Source organism: Colius striatus, unplaced genomic scaffold, assembly GCF_028858725.1.
Source record: "Colius striatus isolate bColStr4 unplaced genomic scaffold, bColStr4.1.hap1 scaffold_40, whole genome shotgun sequence".
NCBI classification, from domain to species: Eukaryota; Metazoa; Chordata; class Aves; order Coliiformes; family Coliidae; genus Colius; species Colius striatus.
Genome location: NW_026908523.1, coordinates 917,876 through 941,597, shown reverse-complemented (window position 1 = coordinate 941,597; position 23,722 = coordinate 917,876). Strand labels below are relative to the sequence as shown.

General features: G+C 46.1%; 1 pseudogene; it reads left to right on the top strand.

The window, feature by feature from the left end:
* Positions 1-1,727: 1,727 nt before the first annotated feature.
* LOC133629337 (DNA-(apurinic or apyrimidinic site) endonuclease-like) overlaps positions 1,728-23,722 on the top strand; it is a 41,470-nt pseudogene continuing 19,475 nt past the window's right edge.

The window sequence follows — 23,722 nt, the reverse complement described above, 5'->3', positions numbered from 1 at the left end:
CAGCGCCCGGATGGTGCAACAGATAACAGAACTCCAGAGGCAGGAACGCCCAGCGACACCCAGTAACATCTTCCACCAATCTGGAGCTGGCAGATGCGTGTGGACAGCGCGTGGACACTGTCGACTGGCCAACCAGGAGCCAACTCGTCAGGGTGTCCCAGCGCGTTAACGAGTGGATAACATATACAAGCACATACGGAAAGTCGAGCGGTGTGCCGCTGGCGGAGCTGAGCTTCCCCCGGTCACCCAGCGCTGGTTTTGCCTAATTACAGCTTGCTTTAATTTGTTAACTTTAATAAAATGGATTGATTGACTCAAAAACACGACTTTATTTATAACAGCCTATTTTTCCACCTGTGAAAGTGCCCTGGTTTGGGCTGGGAGAGAGTGAATTCCCGTGGGGAGCCAGGAAGGGCGACAGCCTGGGCAGCTGACCCAGGCTGGCCAGCAGGAATTTGATCCCATCCTGACATGCCCAGTACCCAGCTGGGGAGCAGCCGAAGGAGCTCTCTGATGGGGTCCCAGTTTTCGGCTGCCGGTCCGGAGTGATTGGTCGGGTCGGCTCCCGGGTGCTGAGTGAGGGATCTACAGAGCATGAAGCTTCAAAAGACTTGATCCCACTTCCTTATGCACAGAACTAGGAATAGGAATCACCTTCTGCATGGAGACAGTTGTGGTAGTTTGAGCCTGGCTGGATGCCAGGTTCCCACCACACCGCTTTACCCCCCACCTCCTCAGCAAGCCAGGGAAGGGGAGAAAATAAGATGGGAATCTCGTGGGTTGAGATAAAAGCAGTTTAATAAATAAGCAGCAAAGCCACGCGCGGGAAGCAAAGCAGAAGCAGATAAGCTGTTACTCTCTACTTCCCATCAGCAGCGATGTCCGGCCACCTCCCGAGAAGCAGGGCTGCGGTACGCGTAGCGGTTGCTTTGGGAAGGCCAGAAATGAATCTCGCCTCCCCTTCCTGCTCCTTTCCCCCAGTTTATATTCCTGAGCTGACGTCATATGGTATGGAATATCTCCTTGGTCAGCCTGGGTCAGCTGTCCTGGACATAGTCCCTCCCAAGATCATGCCCACCCACAGCTATTGGTGAAGGTGGGGGAAGGAATGCTGGAGGGACAGCCCTGATGTTGTGCAAGCGGTAGTCATAATATTGATATCAACAGTAAGCACAGCACTGCAGGAGCTGCTGTGGAAAATCACTACCGTCCCAGACCCACTACAACAGTTTATCCCCAGAGCCTGCTGGAATCCTTCCACTGTGTGGGGTAAGAATGGACAAGGGCTTTTAGCAAGGACTGACTTTCATCTCCTGAGCCATCTAGTGAGTCGTTGAGGAGAGCTGTTCAGTTTACACCATGACATTTCCTTCTGGTTTGCAACAACTGGAGACATAATAAGCAGGGATTCCAGTGTCTTTCTGGTGTGTTTTATTAGTGTCAGCTTCACTGCTGCCAGCAGCACAACAGAACTCAGTAGACTGGAAAAGGAGCAAGAGAAGAGTTACCCCTTTTTTCTTTGGTGAGAAACTGCACTTCAGCGTGATTTCTCACTACGTGCCACCATCCACGACTCACCGGTGGGACTAACCAGAACCTGAATTCCCAGACACCAGCTGACTGGGCCCCCATCACAGTGGCTGCTTTGCAGATCAGCACCAGTCTTTGCACTGGGGCAAAAATGTTGTTTCTTGCTACACCCCATCACCATCAAAGAAGAACTCGGGATGGATGTTGGACCAGGATTTCACACCCTGGGGCAGCTGCAGCTGGCTCTGCTGGCGTTAGAAATGGGCTTGGTGCCCCAGTTAAAGCACCAACCTACACCCCCTGCACACTTCCAATGGCCTCCCCCAGCTCTGGGCTGAGTGTGGAGCTTCTCTCCAAGCTCAGCACACTCGGGAGTGCTGGTCACAGCAGGGACTGTGCCCACAGTCACACAGAGTGTCCCTCATGCTGCAGCCCGTGCGTGGCCTCGGGCTCCATCGGTGCGGGCAGGCGCTGGGGCGGGAGAGGGACGGGGCAGCGGCGGCAGCTGCGAGCGCAGCCGGGAGCTGCACCTGCGCTCAGGGCCCAAAGCGCCACGGGCAGCACCCAGCCCCTCCTGGCCCTGCACACAGCCTGCGCCTGAGGCCCAGCAGCCCCATGCTGAGGGTCCCACCCGCCTGCTGTGGCCACAGGAGCCCTCAGGCCCTGAGCCCCGGGGCAGCCCCGAGCCCAGAGGCAGGGCTGATTGCCTGGATCCCGTGGAGACATCTGGGTGCTGAGATCTTCCTGCTGTAGCCCCAGCACCGCTCAGGACTGTGGCTGGCAAGGGATGAGCGCTCCCTCCTGTTCCTGATGTGGGCAGGGAGGAAGGGCCCCTGCCTGGGCTGAGGGAGCCCATGGTGTCCGCTTGTCCAGCAGACCCAGGGCTCACCTGGGACAGTCAGTCAGCTTCCTTTGGTTTGATGCAGCGCTCAAGGGCATCACTAATCCCAGCCAGGGCACGGGCTGCAGCGACTAGAGCAAAGTGGCCTGCGCGGTGTCCCAGCTGCCTGCTGGCAGTAGCGACATTCGCTCCAGCCCACCCCAAGATGGAGTAGCTGAACTGTAGGGAATGTTCAGCCTTACATTCTCCATGACTCAGACCAGAACGGCCTCATGCTGATGTTTCCCTGTGTTTCACATCACCAGTTACGACCCTACCACGGGGCTGCCCCCAATTCAGCTGTGGAGCTTGACGGGGTACGTGTGTGACATACCCACTGCCGCAGCTCCGTCAGCGTCCAGGATTAGGGGCTTTCTCTTGTTCATGAGGAACTTGCTGACGTTTCCTGCTGGTGTTCTGATGTGCTTTTTTCTCACCTCCCTGTAGGTGCTCTCAGTAAACAGAGCGCTGGTGGAAAGAGGATTTGCTCAGTGGCTGGACTACCAGCCATGTCCCGGATGGCTCTGCAAGTCTCTACAGAGGCAGACACGAGCAAATCCTGCCAAGCCCAAGTGCTGATGATGTTCTTCTGTATCTAGCAACCCTGTAAATATCCTCCAGAATAAAGTCAGATATTGTCCAAAAACACCCCTGGAAGCCAAGGGAACGTTAGAGAAGCTTTTCCATCCCAAAGTGTCCCGTGTGAAGTTGTGGCTGCCGTTGCGTCAGTTGCAGATACAGCAGAGAAGTCTGCCCCCCACTATGATGTATTGCTGGCCTCTTTAAAACACACTGTTGAGAATGCTGATCAGCGGGAATTAAGGCTACTGAACGCACCAGCCTAATTGGCCTTGCTGTTGGTAAAGCAGATGGAGCTGTGGAGGTGGTGGTCACAGGCCACAGTGCTGCTGATGAGGCTGTTGGCCAGGAGGGCAGCCAGGGTGATGCCCAAGGAGATGCCCAGGGAGATGCTCAGCAAGAGCCCAAAGTGCAGAGCTGCAGCTGCCGCCTGTCTGCAAAGGGCAGGAGGAGGAAGCGGGTGATGGAGCTGCTGTTGGACATCTGCTGCCTCTGGGCATGGGGCACTTCTGGGGTTCTGGGCTTTGTCCAGCTCCTTCCTGTCACCACAATAGGGAGTGTTCTTGGATGTCAGAAGCCCTCAGCATTTCTGCTGCCCTCAGGGAACACTGAGCAAGGGCTGTGAGGCCAGAGGACGGGCTGTGGGTGAGAGCAGAGCCAGGGCAGCCGGGCTGTGCCCCTGCCTGCTGCCCAGCGCCCTGTTCCTGCCCCTTTGTGCCCGTCCCCTGTGAGCCTGCACAGCCCCAGCCCCTGCTGAGAGCAGAGGGATCCCTCTCACACCACTCCGTGTCTTGCCCTTGCTCAAGCTGTCAGCCCCCCACGGCCAGCCAAGGGCACTGACGGCTCATTTCCCCCACCCAGCAGCACTGTCTGTGCCTCAGTGTGTCTGTGCTCTCTGTGGGGCACTGAGACAACACACAGCTCCCAGGCAGAGAACAGACAGGACATGGACAGAGCTGCTTGTGCCTGACCCAGAGGCTCCCTCAGGCCGCAGCCCCCTGTGAGGCCAAACCCCACAGGCCCAGCTGGTTGCCAGGCTCCGGCTGCCTCACATTTTTTGAGGGGAAAAAACTGTTTTGGGGTAAGAATCACTTCTTTGAGGCAAAGTAAGTTGATCTGAGAGGGGAAAAATCCCTCTGAGGTGGGTAAAGTGCCTTTCTGAGAGGGAAAACCGCTTTTTGGGTGAAAATCGCTGCTTTGAGGAAAACTGAGTTGACCTGAGGCTTTGTGTGAGGGAAAAAGCTACTTTGTGCAGAGGACAGTCACGTTTTGAGGGGGAAAAGTGCTTTTTGGGGGAAAAATCACTGCTTTGAGGCAAATTAAGTTCATCTGACGGGGTAGAAATCCCTTTGAGGCAGGAAAAGCGCCTTTCTGAGGGGAAAAACTGCTTTTTGGGGTGAAAATCACTGCTTTGAGGCAAATTAAGTTGATCTGAGGGGAGAAAAGTCCCTTCAAGGTGGGAAAAGCGCCTGAGGGGAAAAACTGCTTTTTTGGGGTGAAAATCGCTGCTTTGTGGCAAATGAAGTTGATCCCAGGCTTTATATGAAGGAAAAAGACACTTTACGTAAGGGAAAGTCACATTTTGAGGGGAAAAAGCTCTGTTTAAGGGTAAAAATCACTGCTTTGATGCAAATTAAGTTCATTTGAGGGGTGAAAAGTCCCTTTGAGACGGGAAAAGTGCAATTCTGAAGGGATAAACTGCTTTTATGGAGTGAAAATCGCTGCTTTGAGGCAAATTAGGCTCACCTGAGGAGGAAAAGTTCCTTTCTGAGGGGGAAAAATGATTTTTGGGGTGAAAATTGCTGCTTTGAGGCAGATGAGACTCACCCGAGGAGGGAAAAATCCCTTTGAAGCGGGAAAAGCGCCTGAGGAAATAATCTGCTTTTTGGGGTGAAAAAAGCTGCTTTGAGGCAAATGAGGTTGATCCCAGGCTTTGTTTGAGAAAAAAATCCAGTTTGTGTGGGGGAAAGTCACATTTTGAGGGGAAAAAACCTCTGGTTTAGGGTAAAAATCACTGCTTTGAGGCAAATTAAGTTCATCTGAGGGGGGAGAAATCCTTTTGAGGCGGGAAAATTGCCTTTTTGAGGGTAAAAACTGCTTTTTTGCGGGGGGGGGGGGATCGCTGCTTTGAGGCAAAATTAGCTCATCTGAGGGGGAAAAGTGCCTTTTAGGGTTAAAATCAGCTTTTTTAGGGGGGAAAGCGCTGCTTTGAGGCAAATTGAGTTAATATGAGGGGACAAAAGTCCCTTTAAAAAGGGAAAATTGCCTTTCTGAGGGGAAAAACTGCTTTTTGGGGTGAAAATCGCTGTTTTGAGGCAAATGAAGTTGATCCCAGGCTTTGTGTGAGGGAAAAAGCCACTTTATGTGGCGGAAAGTCACATTTTGAGGGGAAAAAAACCTATGTTTTAGGGTAAAAATCACAGCCTTGAGGCAAATTAAGTTCATCTGAGGGGGTAGAAATCCTTTTGAGGCGGGAAAAGCGCCTCTTTGAGGGGAAAAACTGCTTTTTTGGGTGAAAATCGCTGCTTTGAGGAAAACTGAGTTATTTGAGGGGGAAAAAAATCCCTTTAAGGCAGGAAAATCACTGTTCTGTGGGGAAAACCAGCTTTTTTTTTGGGAAAATAGCTGCTTTGAGGCAAATTAAGTTAATCTGAGACGGGAAAAATCCCTTTGAGGCGGGAAAAGCGCCTGAGGCAAAAACCACTGGTTTAGGGCAAAACCGCCGCTTTGAGGGCGAAAATGGGAATCATTTGAGGTATAAAACGAAGGTGTGAGGGGAAATTTAATCTCTGAGGGCAAAACGGTCCCTCTAAGGTCAACAACCCGCCGCTTTTTGGGGTAAAACGGAGCAATTTAAACCATTCTCTCCCCGTTCCTGCCAGCCCCGCGGCTCCCAGCACCTTTCTCCGGCTCCCTCTCGCGTCCCTCCTCCTCCCCGTGCCCCTCCCCGCTGTACCTCGCCCTCGCTTTTGGCGTCAAAAGCCGCTTTTTCTCCGCCTTCTCCCTCCCCTCAGCTGGGCGGAAGCGGGAAAACGCGCGCTCGGCACAAAATGGCGGCCGCCTCTGTCCTCACCCAACATGGCGGCGTCCGCACAGCACCCGCCCCCTTCACCGTAACGGCGTCCGTACAACATGGCGGCGTCCGCACAGCCGCCGTGTTGGGTGCTTTGTACCTCCCACGAGCTCCTTTTCCCACCTCACAGCAGCGGTTTTGCCCCTAAAACGGCCGTTCTCGCCTCAAATGAAACCTGTGACCAACCCGCCCTCATTTTGTGACTCGAAACCCCCATTTTGGTTGGGTTTTCGGGCCATTTGGGGCGTTTTGGGCTCATTTGGGGAGGGTTGGGGTCATTTTGGGTGGTCTTGGGCACATTTTGCGGAGTTTTGGGTCATTTTGAGGGCTTGGGGCTCATTTTGTGGGGTTTGGGGTCATTTGGGAGGTTTTGGGCTCATTTGGGGGGATTTGGGGTTCATTCGGGGGGCTTTGGGGCCATTTGGGGGCATTTTGGGCACATTTTGTGGAGTTTTGGGTCATTTGGGGGCTTGGGACTCATTTCGTGGGGGTTTGGGTTCATTTTGTGGGGTTTGGGGTCATTCGGTTGGTTTTGGGCTAATTTGAGTGGATTTGGGGTTTATTTGGGGGGGTTGGGGCCATTTGGGGGCGTTTTGGGCACATTTTGCGGAGTTTTGGGTCATTTGGGGGCTTGGGGTTCATTTTGTGGGGTCTTGGGTTCATTTTGTGGGGTTTGGGCTCATTTGGGAGGTTTTGGGCTCATTTGCGGGGGTTTGGGGTTCATTTGGGGGGGTTGGGGCCATTTGGGGGCGTTTTGGGCTCATTTGTGGGATTTTGTGCTCATTTGGGGGGGGGTGGTGTCATTTGAGTGGGGATTGGGGCCATTTGGGTGGGTTTTGGGCTCATTTGGGGGGATTTTGAGGTCATTTGAGGGGGGTCTGAGCTCATGGTGTTATAAACATGTTTTGTTCAAATTAAAGATGTAAGGGCTGGATGTGGTTTACGCAAAATATGTTAAGCGATATTTTCCAGGAACCTCACCCACACAGGAACCGTTAAAGTGGCAGAGGAGAAGAGGAGCCCCAGCAACAAGAAGGACATGCGCAGAGTACTACCATAAATCCGGAAGTTGAACTGTATAAAAGGAGGAGCTTAGACCGAAGTCGGCGCGGCAGTTGGCAGGACGGTGATCCCCCTGTCGCCCAGCGCTGCATTGCCTTATCACTACGCTTGCTGTAATTAATAAAATTGCTGATTGGCTTAAGCAACAGTGTTTGACCCATGTGTTGCTAAAATTCCTCCATAACAATTTGGTGCCGTGACTCGGATGAGAATATAGTTCCGGCAGGAGGAGTCAGGGGAGGCGCCCCGCCTGTATAGGCGGCCCCTGGTTCTGAGGCCGGGATCCTACTCTCACCGACGAACCTAAATTGTAACGATAAGGCAAGGAAAAACCCTATAAGCTCAGTGCACTCGAGGTCCGGACGAAGACGCAGGGACGCGTAAGTAACTGCCCCTTTTGGGCAGGGAGATCCGTTCGGGCTGGGTTGGGAATCCTGGAGCACGGCGAATGTGAGTGTGTGTGAGAGGAGGACTGGCAGCCGGATTCTCCAAGTGAGTGCGGACCTGTAAGTAGTGCGGTTCCCATCTCCCGCGAGGGACTGGGCCACAAAAACAGGGAAGCGAGTGTGTGCACACACGTGAACGAGAGGAAGGTGCTCCAGAAGATGGGACAGGGGAAAAGCAAGCCCCCTTCACCCATAAAACCCCCACCTGTACCTAAGAATAGTCCATTAGGATTCATGCTAGCCGAGTGGAAGCATTATCCTGAGACAAGAAATAAGGACAAGGCCAAAATGATACATTATTGTGTTGAGGTGTGGGGTGGGAAAGAGATATCTAGAAATATGTTTTGGCCAATGTATGGGTCATCTGAAGATTGGGTGAGACAAAAATTGAACTTTTATGTAAATAGTAAAATACCTTTTAGTCAAGAGGAAAGCGATTACGCTGCAATATGGATGGAAGCTCCGGGAGTTGCAGTATTCAATTTAAAACAGGAAAACGATTGCCAACGGAACAAGAAAAGGAATAAGAAAGAGGAGGAAGTACCCCTAATACCCCCTCCCTATGTACCTCCCGAGATCCCGGACGAGCCCCCACCCCCGAAAGCTCCCCCATTACCAGAACAAGAGAGCATGCAGGGACAAGAGGATCATTTACCAAGGGGACCCGTCACCCGACAAAGGACAAGGCAGCAAAATCTTTACCCCTTAAGGGAAATGCTGATGGGGGGACCACAGCCTGGAATAGGATTTATATCAGTTCCTCTCAATTCGGGAGATGTAAGGGATTTTAAAAAGGAAATGGGCAACTTATTGGAAGATCCACTGGGAGTATCAGAAAGAGTAGATCAGTTTCTAGGTCCCAATATCTATACCTGGGAAGAACTGCAGTCAATCCTAGGAATTTTATTCACTGCAGAAGAGAAAAATATGATTAGGCGGGCAGGAATGCGTATATGGGATGCCCAGCATGTGCAGGGCCCGCAAGCAGACCTTAAATGGCCACTGCAAAACCCCAATTGGAATCATCAAAATATGGAACATCGAGGTCATATGCAGGACCTGAGAACTATAATTATACAGGGAATAAGAGAAGCCGTCCCGCGAGGACAGAACATAAATAAGGCTTTTAATGAGAGGCAAAAGAAAGAAGAAACCCCGACTGAGTGGTTAGAAAGACTAAGAAAGAATTTACAGCTTTATTCGGGAGTAGATCCCGACACCCCAGTAGGCCAGGCCCTGCTGAAGACACAGTTTGTAGCCAAGTCATGGGAAGACATTAGGAAGAAACTAGAAAAATTAGACAATTGGCAAGAGAGAGGCCTGGATGAATTATTGAGAGAGGCGCAGAAAGTGTATGTGCGGAGAGAGGAAGAAAGCTATCGTAGACAAGCAAAAATCATGGAAGAGAGTTATAGGAAGCAAGCAAAAATTATGGTAGCAGCAGTGCAGGAGGGGAGACGGCCTAACAGAACCCCTCCAGAAATGCCACCCAAGGGAAAACCGAGAAACTTAAAAGAAATGCCCACCTGTTACTATTGTGGGAAATCTGGACACCTCAAAAAGAATTGTAGACAAAGAATCAGAGATGAAATGATATTTAAGGAAGAATAGGGGGGTCAGGGGCTCTACATATTGGGGACACGTACGAACAATGAGCCCTTGATAAAATTAAAAATAGGTCCCCAAGCGCAAGAAGTAGAGTTTTTGGTAGACTCTGGGGCAGAGAGATCTACTATACAACATATACCCCCTGGATGTAAATTATCCAGGGAGACTGCCCAAGTAATTGGGGCAAAAGGAGAGCCCTTCAAAGTGGGTATTATACAACAAGTATTGATAGAAACAGAATCCAGAATGAGTATGGGTAATTTTCTTTTAGTCCCTGAAGCTGATTTCAATCTATTAGGGAGAGATCTGATGATAGAATTAGGAATAGGATTAGAAATCAAACAAGGAGGATTAGGAATTAAGCTGTTTAAACTTACGATTGAAGATGAACAAAAGATTAATCCTGAAGTATGGTATACTTCTGAAACGGTAGGCAGATTGGATATTACACCATTTAAAGTAACACTTAAGGATCCAGATAAACCCATCCGACTTAAGCAGTACCCTATATCCCTAGAAGGACAAAAGGGACTCAAACCGGAAGTTGAGAGACTAATATCCCAAAAACTATTGGAGCCATGTATGTCTCCTTTTAATACTCCAATCCTGCCGGTAAAGAAACCCAATGGAACATATAGATTAGTACATGATTTACGAGAAATTAACAAACGCACATTATCTAGATTCCCAGTAGTGGCTAATCCCTATACCCTCCTAAGCAAGTTAGGACCTGAAAATTTGTGGTATAGTGTAGTAGATTTAAAAGATGCTTTTTGGGCCTGCCCTTTGGACGAAAGTTGTCGAGATTACTTTGCCTTCGAGTGGGAAGACCCAGACACTGGACGCAAACAACAACTCAGATGGACAGTACTCCCTCAGGGGTTCACCGAAAGTCCCAATTTGTTTGGGCAAGCATTGGAACAAATCCTCCAAGATTTTGTCCTTGACCCGGGATTAACCTTAATTCAATATGTGGATGACCTTTTAATAGCGGGACAAACGGAGGATCAAGTGAGGAAAGGAAGCATAAAACTGTTGAACTTTCTAGGACTTAAAGGGTTGAAGGTATCAAAATCCAAATTGCAGTTTACAGAAGAAAAAGTAAAATATCTAGGGCATTATATTGAAAAAGGAGAGAAAATGATAGATCCGGAAAGAGTGCAAGGAATTTTATCTTTACCAGTCCCAAAAAGTAAGAGACAAATCAGACAGTTATTGGGATTGTTAGGATACTGTAAAATGTGGATAGAAAACTACAGCAGTAAAGTAAAGTTTTTATATACTAAACTCACTGCTTCTAATCGTGTGAGTTGGGAGAATTCAGATGAAGACCAATTGCAGGTAATAAAAAGGGATCTTGCGAATGCTCCAGTCTTGAGTTTACCAGATCTAAAAAGACCATTCTATTTATTTATAAACATTGACAATGGAACAGTATATGGAGTATTAACTCAAGAATGGGCAGGGAAGAAGAAACCCATAGGATATCTTTCTAAATTATTAGATCCTGTAAGCAGAGGATGGCCTACCTGCTTGCAAGCAATTGTGGGATGTGCCCTAATGGCTGAGGAAGCCCGGAAAATTACTTTTAACAGCACTCTAAAAATATTATCTCCCCACAATGTACGAAATGTTTTGAATCAAAAAGCTGAAAAATGGATTTCGGACGCAAGGCTTTTAAAATATGAAGGGATTCTCCTAGAAGCCCCTAATCTAAGTCTAGAGACCACATCACTGCAAATCCCAGCCCAATTTTTATTTGGAGAACCGATACAGACAGAAAACTTAACTCATGACTGTTTAAAAACCATAGAGGAACAGACAAAAATTAGGCCAGACTTAGAGGAAGAAGAACTCCTTGAGGGAGAAGTGATATTTGTGGACGGGTCTTCCAAAGTAGTAGAAGGAAAACGCAAATCAGGATATGCATTAGTAACTGGAACAACTTTAGAAGTATTGGAAGCTGGACCCTTAGACCCTACTTGGTCTGCCCAAGCATGTGAATTATATGCAATCTTGCAAGCATTAAAAAGGCTAAAAGGGAAAGTAGGGACTATTTATACAGACTCGAAGTATGCCTATGGGGTAATACATACATTTGGAAAAATATGGGAAGAACGAGGCTTAATTAATTCACAGGGAAGGGATCTTATACATCAAGAACTGATCAGAGAGGTATTACAAGCCTTAAGGGGCCCAACCAAAATTGCAGTAGTTCACATCAGGGGACATCAATCGGGAACGGAATTAAAAATAAGGGGAAATAATCGGGCTGATATAGAAGCTAAAAAGGCTGCCTTGCAGGTAAAGATGATAAAGCAAATTAATCCAAGTCCTAAACCAACAGAGGACTCTCCTACTTCCCCCATTTGTTTTACCTCACGGGAGGAACAAAAATTAACAAAAATGGGGATCCAACAAAACGCAGACGGGAAATGGAAGTTACCTGATGGAAGAGAAGTATTGCCTAAGGCAGTAGCATTCCAATTATTGTCTAGGATACATCAGAAAACTCATTGGGGAAGCCAGGCTCTCATTGATCAATTTGCCCTTAAATATATGAGCATTGGAATACATGATCTGGCAAAATCAATAACTCGCAACTGTGAAATTTGTTTGCGAGTAAATCGGTCCGTACAGAGAAAGCTACCAAAAGGGGGTCGCCCAGGGGCAGTAAGGCCTTTTTCTAAGATTCAAATAGATTTCGCTGAGCTTCCAAAAGTGGGTAAATACAGATATATCCTAGTTTTGATAGACCACTTAACACACTTTATAGAAGCATTCCCCACCGCAAGGGCGACTGCACAAACTGTTGCCAAAGTTTTGTTAGAAAATATAGTACCCAGGTATGGAGTGGCAGAAAGTATTGATTCAGACCAGGGACCCCATTTTACTTCCAGGGTTATAAAAGCTCTATCGGATGCATTAGGGATAAGGTGGGAAGAACATACCCCTTGGCACCCTCAAAGCTCAGGGCTAGTGGAAAGGGTTAATGGAGAACTGAAGAAACAGTTAACAAAGCTTATGATAGAAACGAGACTTAATTGGGTTAAATGTTTGCCACTAGCACTTCTAAATCTGAGGACATTACCCCGAGCAGATTTAGGGATATCTCCTTTTGAAATGTTATATGGAATGCCGTATGAAGTGGGGATACCCCGAGATCACCCAGGAGTTATGGATAAGCTGTTAAAAACATATGTTACAGAATTAATGGCATTCAGAAACAAGTTATGGGAAAAAGGGCAGATTGTACAACGACCACCCTTAAACATTAACTTACATCAGGTGCAACCTGGAGACTGGGTCCTGGTTCGAACCTGGAAAGAAAATAACCTACAACCACACTGGGAGGGTCCATACCTAGTACTTCTTACAACCAATACTGCTGTGAGAACTGCCGAGCGCGGATGGACTCATGCCAGCCGAATTAAAGGACCTGTGCCAAAGCCTGAATGGGAAGTAACAAGTCCTCCAGGAGAATTAAAAGTAAAACTGAGTCGGAAAACTGGACCAAATTGACTAAATAGTATTAATGGACCAACTGACATTCAGAGTCGAAAGGAAATATTTACGCAAGTGATATATGCATTAGATGTATTAGCTTATGTTATAATACTAAATGCTATCTTGTGTGTGTTATCAATGATTAGTTTACGATGAAAAGTGGTGGACTCATTGCATAAGAGGGATCCCACCCAGGGGTGTCTGTTACCCCTGTTAGGAGGTTTAATAAGAATCAACTGATTCGGCCTTAAGAATAAGGGTGGAGAATGGAACTTTAGAACTGGAATTCAGAGAGTGATACAAAGAATTAACCCTGCTCTGTGTTGATATCACTCGAATGAACCGGCTCCCTTTGTGACAAGAATCCTGAGAGGAGTCTGTCGACACCAGGTGAATAACCCGAGGTGCGACTCTCCCGACATTAAAAATCGTAACTGGAACACCTATATCCAAAGATCTATAAAGAAAGGGCGGACAACCCTTCCTGAAGATTACCCCTGCTGCCGAGAAGATGGGTCACCCCGTGTCTCGAAGCAACCGAGTCGACGGGCGAGGCAGAGGGCAAAAAGAAAGTGGAAGGCAAGCCCCAGGAATAGGTGGATCCAGGAAATTATGGAGCAGGAAATGCCGAGGGACTGGGAATGAAATTAGGGGAGGAATTGGAATATATAAATATAGTCAAGGCAATGAAAAAGCTACTTCTCTGAAGTTATTATTGTTAGTTTTGCTTTTATGGATTAAGGGTGTAAAAGCTAGCCCACACCAACCTTATAAATGGAGCTTGATTAGGTGGGAGGATCAGAAGGTTTTACGGAGTATAACCACACCAGGGGCACCCTCATTTGATACCAACTTATGTGCACTCCTACCAGGAGCATCAGGATGGCCATGTCTTACAAAACTAGGATTTTACTTTTGTCCAGCCTCGAATCCGGGAAAGAGCTATTGCAATTACCCCGGGGAATATTAATGTGGATACTGGGGTTGTGAAACTGTCGCTCACGGATTCACCCCAGGTGGAGGGCCTGACAAATACATACATATTGGATGGTCACAAGGATGTAAACCTACTAATGTGTGGCAGGCTGTGGCTGTGGGGGCTGATTGGGATTCAACCTCCTGCACGACCTTTTTTATTAATATAAGCAACCCCACGGACCTTGGCTGGCTGGTAGGGAAAACATGGGGAGTTAGGCTATGGGAGACAGGAAGGGATCGAGGGGGACACTTTCTGATAAAAAAGGAATTAGCTCCGAAAAACAGTCATCTAATAGGTCCAAATGCAGCAATAGAAGAAGATCAAAAGGAGCGTCCTACCTCAGCCGGTAAGAACGACTCCTCTAACCAAAACACAACAAACATCACCCTAGGAAGGTCAGAGCATACTATAACTACCCCCAGCCTTCAGATTCCATCCGCGAGAACTTACAGTGTCTTGTGGGAAGTTATGCAAGCTAGCTTAGAAGTACTTAATCAAACATTTCCAAATCTAACTAGAGAATGTTGGCTATGTTATGACATCCGACCCCCCTTCTATGAAGCCATTGGGCTGGATGCAAAGATAAAAAGAGCCAACGGCACTAATCCCGCTGAATGTCAATGGACAAGCAGAAATGTAACTGAACAAGCCCCAGGAATTACTCTCTTTAGAGTTACAGGAAAAGGAACATGTATAGGAAATGTTAGTGTCCAAAATAACAACTTATGCAACCGGACTATACAACCTAAAGGGGCAGACTGGCTTATTCCAGCTAAAAACGCTAAATGGGTTTGCAGTAAAACAGGGGTATCCCCCTGTGTATCTGTCACTCTTCTGAAAAGCGTTAATGATTTTTGTGTACAAGTCCTTATTGTTCCTAAGATAATCTACCATCCTAAAGACTATGTCCTGAACCGCCAACCAACATCTCAAAGACATTATGTAGTTAAGAGAGAGCCATTTTCAGCCCTCACACTAGCAATACTACTGACAGTAGCCGGAACTGGAGTAGGCACAGGGGCTGCTGCCCTAATTACCCAGCCACAGAAACTAAACGCTTTAAGACATTCAGTAGACGAAGATTTGAAAAAAATAGATGAGTCTATCACAGCATTAACCAATTCCGTTAGATCTTTATCAGAAGTAGTACTACAAAATAGACGGGGACTGGACCTGCTGTTTTGGCAACAAGGAGGACTTTGTGTAGCCTTAAAAGAGGAATGTTGTACTTATGTAGACAAAACTGGTATTGTATTAGATACCTTAGGAGAATTACGGAAACAGCTGGAGAAAAGAGAAAGAGAAAAAGAAGCACACCAAAGTTGGTACGAAACATGGTTTAACCATTCCCCATGGTTAACTACCCTGCTGTCTACGATAGCTGGGCCTTTGATCCTATTAATTTTAGGTTTGACATTTGGACCTTGTATTTTTAATAAGGTGATTGAAATAGTTAAGGGGAGACTAGAGGCAGCTCATCTGTTACTAATTAGAGCCAAATATGAGTCTCTAGAAGATACAGATAAGGAAGAAGATTTAGAATGGAGCAAAAATGAACTAAAACGATTTAATGAACAAAACAAATTGACCTAAGAGAAAAAGGGGGGAATTGTTATAAACATGTTTTGTTCAAATTAAAGATGTAAGGGCTGGATGTGGTTTACGCAAAATATGTTAAGCGATATTTTCCAGGAACCTCACCCACACAGGAACCGTTAAAGTGGCAGAGGAGAAGAGGAGCCCCAGCAACAAGAAGGACATGCGCAGAGTACTACCATAAATCCGGAAGTTGAACTGTATAAAAGGAGGAGCTTAGACCGAAGTCGGCGCGGCAGTTGGCAGGACGGTGATCCCCCTGTCGCCCAGCGCTGCATTGCCTTATCACTACGCTTGCTGTAATTAATAAAATTGCTGATTGACTTAAGCAACAGTGTTTGACCCATGTGTTGCTAAAATTCCTCCATAACAATGGGGAGACCCCCCCCCGCCCCAATTCCCCTCCCAGCTTACCCCGAGGGACATTTTGGGGGTGGGAGGGGGAGTTATTGGACCATCGGGGGGGTGGAGCCCCCCTAAACCCCACCTACCCCCCAAAAAAGTGGGTGGGCTTCGGCTTGACCACCCCCCACGCTCTTTTCCCCTCCCCCACCCTCCCTACGTCTTTGGGGGGTATCAGGGACAGCCCCCCATCATCCGGGGGGTCTGAGGTGCCACAGGGAAGCAGAAACTCATCGAGAGAGGGGGGAGGTGAGTTGGGGCGGTCTTGGGGGCTTTTGGGGGGTGGTCTGGGGTTGTTTGGGGTGGTCTGGGAGCATTTGAGGGTGTTTGTGGGGGTTTGGAGGGTTTTAGGGTCGATTGAGGGGCTATGGGGTCACTTGGGGGGGCTTGGAGTCCTTTGGGGGGGATTGAGGTTATTTGGGGAGGATTGGGTTCATTTGGGGGGAGTTTGGGTCATTTGGGGAGGATTTGGGCTCATGTGGAGGGCTTTTGGGACCATTGTGGGGGGTTTTGGGTCATTTGAGTAGGTTTTAGGTTCATTTGGGAGGATTTGGGGCTCATTTGCGGGGGTCTTGGGCTCATTTGGGGGAGTTTTGGGATCATTTGGGGGTTTTGGGGTCATTTGGGGAGGTTTTGGGCTTATGTGGGGGCCTTTTGGGGCCATTTTTGGGGGGGTTTTGGGTCATTTGAGGAGGTTTCAGGTTCATTTAGGGGGGTTGGGCTCATTTGGGGGGATTTCGGGCTCATTTGGGGGGGTCTTGGGCTCATTTGGGGGAGTTTGGGGATCATTTGGGGGTTTTTGGGTCATTTGGGGAGGTTTTGGGCTTATGTGGGGGCCTTTTGGGGCCATTTTTGGGGGGTTTTGGGTCATTTGAGGAGGTTTCAGGTTCATTTACGGGGGTTTGGGGCTCATTTGGGGGGGTCTTGGGCTCATTTGGGGGGTATGGGGCCATTTAGGGGAGTTTTTGGATCTTTTGGGGGTTTTTGGGTCATTTGGGGAGGTTTTGGGCTCATTTGGGGGGCTTTTGGGGCCATTTTTGGGGGGGTTTGGGTCATTTGAGGAGGTTTTACGTTCATTTAGGGGGGATTTGGGGCTCATTTGGGGGCGTTTGGGCTCATTTGGGGGGCTCGGGCTCATTTGGGGGAGTTTTGGGATCATTTGAGGGTTTTGGGGTCATTTGGGGAGGTTTTGGGCTCATGTGGGGGGCTTTTGGGGCCATTTTGGGCGGTTTTGGGTCATTTGAGGAGGTTTCAGGCTCATTTAGGGGGGTTTTGGGCTCATTTGGGGGGATTTTAGGCTCATTTGGAGGAGTTTGGGTTCATTTGTGGGCGTCTTGGGTCATTTGGGGGGTTTTGTGGCCTTTGCCCTTTGCCTCTTGGCTTGGGGAGGGGTTGTTTTTTGGGCGGAGGGGACGTCCCCTTGCCATGATGCCCCGGGTGTAAGAAATATTGATGTTGCTTTTGCAGAATTAGAACTTAAGACAAGGAGTTTCGACTGCTGTCTGTGTCTGTGTGGTGTAAATCAGTGCACTGACCATAAGACAGTTACCTGCTTGTTTGTAGCGTTAACTAGAGTTTTAAATCTCAGGCCTGTGGGGAATGGGTCATAATGTACAAAAACCAGCCATCCCCTGAGGGGATTGTAGGTGCCTGGAGAAGTTGTAAACCTTGGAGTACCTGATCAATGGGGAAACAAGGGAGGGATAGGGAATAACAAGCCCAATGTTGTACCTGTCAGGTGTGCTGCTGGCTAGGACACCGCTCTTGGGCTCATTTGGAGGGAGTTGGGGCTCATTTGGAGGGAGTTGGGGTCATTTGGGGAGGTTTTGGGCTCATGTGGGGGGCTTTTGGGACCATTTTTGGGGATTTTGGGTCATTTGAGGAGGTTTTAGGTTCATTTAGGGGGGTTTGGGCCTCATTTGGGGTGATTTGGGGGGGTCTTGGGCTCATTTGGGGCAGTTCTGGGTCATTTGGAGAGAGTTTGGGCCATTTTGAGGGGTTTTGGGATCATTTGGGGGGTTTTGGGGCTCATTTGGAGGGAGTTGGGGTCATTTGGGGAGGTTTTGGGCTCATGTGGGGGGCTTTTGGGGCCATTTCGGGGGGTTTGGGGTCATTTTAGGAGGTTTCAGGCTCATTTAGGGGGGTCTTGGGCTCGTTTGAGGGGGTCTTGGGCTCATTTGGAGGAGGTTTGGGTCATTTGGGGGGGTATGGGGCCATTTAGGGGAGTTTTTGGATCATTTGGGGGTTTTTGGGTCATTTGGGGAGGTTTTGGGCTCATTTGGAGGGGCTTTTGAGAGGTGTTTGTACTTGTTTAATCTCAACAGTGGTCAGTAGGGATGCAGCTAAAATCTAAACTGGAAGCTGTGCACCGTAATCTTAAATACAGTGCAGTATAGTGCTAGATTCTACTCAATTCCACAAGGCATCAGGGAAAAGTCCCTTTCCCAGAATATAGCTGGGATAGCTAACCCCAGCTGCCCAAGGGACGTTCCATACCATAGGATGTTGTTCTCAGCAATAAAACCTGTGGGGAAGGAGGAGAAAAGGGGAAGCCAAATTCAATAAGTAGAGACGTTCCCAAGTCAGTGTTAATACACGCTGAAGCCTTCCAGGAGATGCATAAACATCTGGCCACCAATGGGAAACGATGTATTCCTCATCTTGCTTTGCTTCTACAGCTAGCTTTTGTTTTACCCCTTGAGGTGTTTACCTATTTCACCCATCAACCTAGGAGTTTTCTCACTTTAATCCTTCCAGTTCTGTTAATCATCCCACTGCAGGAGAGTTAGGAAGCAGCTGTGTGGTGTTGAACTGGGATTAACCCCTAAGAGCAGGAGACCCAGATCAGAGGAGAGACTGGGATAGAACTGGTTACAAAGGCTAAGCAGAAAGCTATGACTCTATTATAAAGAAAGCAACTGTCCTGTAGACTCTTGAGCATGAAGAAAAGCCCGTTGATGGGGTTTGTTGTGTGTTGTGTGTTTTCATACATAGTTCTTGAAAACAATAGGGAAGCCTTATGTCTCTGAACTTTACACAGTGTTTGGTTTAACAAACTGTTTAGACAATAGCAATACCTTTTAGATTGTATGTGCCATTAATTACAGTGCTGAAGAAACTTGAAAGCTGAGAAGTCATTTAATGACCTGATGACTTGAAGTTGAAAGCTGTTTTGCTTGTTGACATTCTGTATGCTCAGTATCCAGCCCCAGTACTTTTTAACAGGCCTCACTAAAGATTAAGTTTCGTTTTGCTCAGATAGCTTCTGCTCAAATAATGGGATGTTTTTAAGTCTAATATTACCTGGTTTTGTTATGTACTCCTTGCCCTAGGTTGAAAGTCCGGGTTGCTTCTGGGTTCCTATGGAAGGATGTGAGCCTTACACAGTCGATGAAATAGAATATAAAAACCTGACTGCTGAAATGAATCAGCTCTACCACACACCTTACAAAGATGTGGATGAGGTAAAACCAGTCACGGTAGAAGGAGGACAGGTAAAAGCACCGTTATGTTGTGTAGATAGCAAGAGTCTTTGCATTGGTTTGGGGCTGAAGTATCCAGGATGCTTTTTCAAAACAAAATTGTCACGTATAAAACCAGCTCATGGTATCAGTGTGAGTTGTGTCTTCCTATCTGTAACCTTCAGAACGGCATAAGTTGTAATGCCTGTGTTTTAAAAGCAAGTTGAGGCCGTATAATAAGTACTGTAGTCTCGCTTCTAAACAAACCTGAGTGTAATTCACTCCATTTAGAAGAACGTACGGTCTTGTTCTTTCTCTTTCAGGTTTGTGTGGTTTTCAGTGGAGAGCTCAAGTGCTGGTGTAGAGCTAAATTTAGCTCATGCTAAATCTCTGCTGCAGCTACTGTCAGACTTAAGCAGCTGCGTAGTAGACAAAAACAAATTAGTTTGAAACCTGCTGCCATTTGGAGTATTTTACCAAGACTTTTAACATTAGAGCTGTGGTCTTCACTGTAGACAATAACTTGGATTACATCTTAATTTGAATACCTTCTCTGTTCAGAATCACAGTTGGCAAGTGTCACTTCTCTCTGAGCCAGTAAGAACTTTGAAGTTGAATATAGTTTTTTCCTGCCAGGTTTGGATGCACTCTGAATCAAAGGGACATAAAACTAAGATAGTTTTTCTAAAAATGTTGAAAGCTCATAGAAAACTGAGCACAGAATTTTAGGCAAAAGCATGAAACTGGTAAGTAACACCTGTTTGGAGAACATAGAGGAAGATATGACCAACTTTCCTGCCGTGGAATGAGTACTCTTCAGAAAGCATTTGTACATACTACATATGTCTTCCTGTTGTCTCCAGCTTCAAATAAATTCTAAAGCAGTATGTGATGGTGACTTGCTTGTTGATTCTGGTCAGTCAAATACTTGGGTTTTTTAGGTATGCGTTAATGATGATCTCATCTTAAGCAGCTTTGCTCATTTTGAGCAAGCTGAAGGGAATGCAGTGAGTTCAGCAGATTATCAGGAGACCCAAACATCATTAAATCTTGACTCTCTTCCAATGAAAGTTGTTAATCCTGCACTTGATTTGAGGACAGTGCTGCTCCAGCAGAAGGTATCAACAGATCCTGAAACAAGTGGGAACCATGTGTGTTGGCAGCAATCATTCATGCAGTGCATCATTTGTCTTTACCTGGATATATTGAACTACTGTATCAGTTGGAATCCAACAAGTGGAACAAAAGGTATCCTAACAAACACTGCCTATGTATCAGACTTTACAAAGAGCAATCAAATCAGCAGATGCAGGAATATTCTAAAGCATTTTGTGCTTGATAAGACAAAGGGTGAGTTGCAGGGTCATTTGTTGATATGCTGAAAAGCATTAGATACTGTTGAAATAACTTGTAGCATTGATCAGTGATACCTTACTGTTTGATTTGAGTTTAGAGGGATTTCTCTACACAGAGGTAACTTGAATGTTTTCTGTGAGTTGTCTTGTTTAAAACAGACTGGAATCACTATAAATATCCTCTGTCCTTGTTCACTCAGTTCATTTGCATATCTTTATGTAAATACAACTGTCTTTTGGTTGTTCTTTTTGCCATTAGAAAATGAGACAAGCAGAGAAAGAAGTCAGTTGCAACCAACTGTAAAAACACTGGCCTTTCATAGATTCAGATAATCACAAACGTGTTTCTGCATCTTTTAAAATTGTCTTTCTAGATCTTGCTGTATCTGGTTCTGTTCTTGAAAAGACATGACAAAGCTCCAACACAGATGACAGTGAAACTACCACATCTGTAAGTGTTAGATTTTCTATTCAAATGTCAGAATGAATTAAGTTAAGCATCTGTAAGGCAGATTAGGAATACTGTAGTCAGCTATCACGTCCTTTTCTGTAACAAATCTGGGACTAACTCTTGATCTAGTTAAAAGAGAACATTGTCCTTCAAGTTTGTGGTTCTGGTGGTTTTGGTTTTTTAGATTGCAACGATGCACTTTGAACAGGTTGTGTCTCCTTTTGTACTCACTTGCTCTAGTGCTGTGAAGATGTGTAGTGGTTTTGTGTGGCCAGCTTTTGGTAGTTGTTGGGGGAATACAGGGGCAGATTCTTCAAAGAAAGAGCTGCCAGAAGCTATAGCTTGAGCTGTGAACATGAACTGATGCTCCTGTGTGGTTGATGTTCTTGTTGCATGCTTGATTCTTAATGAAGAAAATTCGGTTAGGTAAGAAAACCACCTTGAGCTCAGTAATCTTTTTTTTCTAAAATGTTGCTCTTAAACAGTATTTTACTGCCAGAAAAGGGTTTGTCTTTTCTTGAGAGATTGTCAAAACAATCCCAGGATTGCCTTTCAAGGAAAATCCAGCAGTTCACACAGACAGGTATGGTACAGTATGTTACATATTTGAACCAATTGTGTAGCCAGATAATTAGGAGCTGTAGTATGTTTCCAGTTACTCTTCTTAGACAGCTAAAAGGGCAGAGGGTAAGACCAGATGTGTGCACATGGTATTGGGGAAGGAGGCCATTAGAAGCTGCTGATACTTATCCAGACCACAGTAAAAATAGCAATTCTTTCTAAACAGTAGCTTGAAAACAAGGCTGTGATGAGGCAGTACGTTTCTGCACACTCAGCATATTCAGTTGCCTTCTTTTATTCTTAGTGTGATTGATAAAGTTTTCCAGCTGAATGAAATCTGACTGAGTTGATTTGTGCAAGGCTTTTATTATGCTGCATATCACTTGCTGCATATGTAAACAACCTGAGGGGTGTTTTTAATTCAAGTTTTAACTGTTGCAAAGATACATTGTTTCATGTTTTTGCAACTTTAAGACACCTTTTTCCTGCAGTCCCATCTGATTTTCTTCTGAAGTTGAGGAACCCACCAATTGTCTTGGTTGAAAAAACCTTTGGGTTATTTTCAGATACCTAAAACCTAATAGTAAATTTTACATCCAAAATGGTCCTTTTTGATTTCTTCTTTCATATTTGAGGGTTTTTGTTGGCACAGGTAATACATCAGAGATATTTTGTAGGTGAACTGTTTCGTGCCATTTTAGAAATATTGGTGATATTTATCGATTACACTTTCCTTTTGCATTTACATTGAATTTAATATTTGTATATTTCTCAGGCTTCAGCAGTGCTTAAATTCTGATCCTTTGAACGCACATAGAACTGAAAATGAGCAACAGGTAATCCCAGGATATAACTTCAATTTAACCTCTGCAAACGTGTGTCATATATGTGGAAGGTGTGGGTAGTGTTGAGGCTACAAGAGTGGTCTTTGTGGAGGGACTCTGTGGAGGGACATCAGGGACTGAATCCAGCCACATCAGCAACAAGACCAGACCAAAGGTCAGCAAGCCAGCAAAGTTGGTGGTGCCTCTGTGAAAATATGAAGGGCAAAAAAAATGCAGGGGAAGAGACAAAAAGAAAAAAAGCAAGAAACAGAGGCAATGGCCAAGTCAGGGGACAGTAGGAGTCTCAGCACTGTTCTGTGTGACGTGTGTGTGAGTTGTACTTCATTTGTGTTTACATTTCTTTGGCTAATTCTTCTCAAAAAAAATAGTTTTTAAGTTGGATGTAAGCTCAAACCCATCTACTAAGTATTGCCTTTGTCATCTATTTCATATGGTTTCAGAGTTTTCAAAATCTTGAAGAAAGAAACTTTGTCTTTCTTGGCAAGAAAATGAAGCCACCATCAATTCTGGAAACAGCACCACTTCTTGAAGATCTGGAAAGGGTAATGCTAATGTAATACATTACATTTAGTGTTTTTAAGACTAGTATCATACCTTAACTTTCAGATACTAAATACTATAGTAGCTAATTTTGATTGAGGAATGTGTAGGAGGTTGTTCATACGGTTGAGTAAATTCTGCTTCAGAGAGACTGTAGAATTGTACAGTTTCATCTGATCTATCAACCACTGCTACAAATGATGGCATTTGAATTAGATGTAAGAATTTAACTCCTCATCCCAGAAGAACTCTTATCATATTGTGTGTTAAGGAAATGTATTATGCAGTGGGTCAAAGGCTTTTAAATTGCTCAGTGCTTTGTGTTGCCTTGTTGGTGTTTCAAGCACACGATTTTCAGGTAGAACTCTTTATTTCTCTTTCTGTAGGAACTTACTTGGAAAAAAGTTGTAGGCCCTAACTCCACTGAATCTTACTGTTGGCCACCAATAGCTCAAGGATGTGATGCAGTTGCCATCTCATATCAGGGAAATAATCCTTTCTTGTATATCCCACCAATTCTTACACTTTTGCAGTTGAGCAGTTGCTACAAACCTTGAGAAACAGGAGTGGAGGATGTATATATTAGAGTACTGCAGGTTTTGTGTTCTAAGGTGCAAATGTCAATGAATGATCCAAAAGGTAGTGCATGTTGAGAATGGGTGCATCTGATGTCATCTTAGAGTATCTTCATGATGCTTCCCAGGTTATTTAGGCCATCTGCTTAGACATAGACAGAGATGGACTGCATGAGTGTGGGAGTCTGTAACTTATTTATCAAGTAATATCTAACAAGTGGTTAATGTCATATCACTTTGATACTCGATGAAGCTTGATTTTTAAGGGGCTG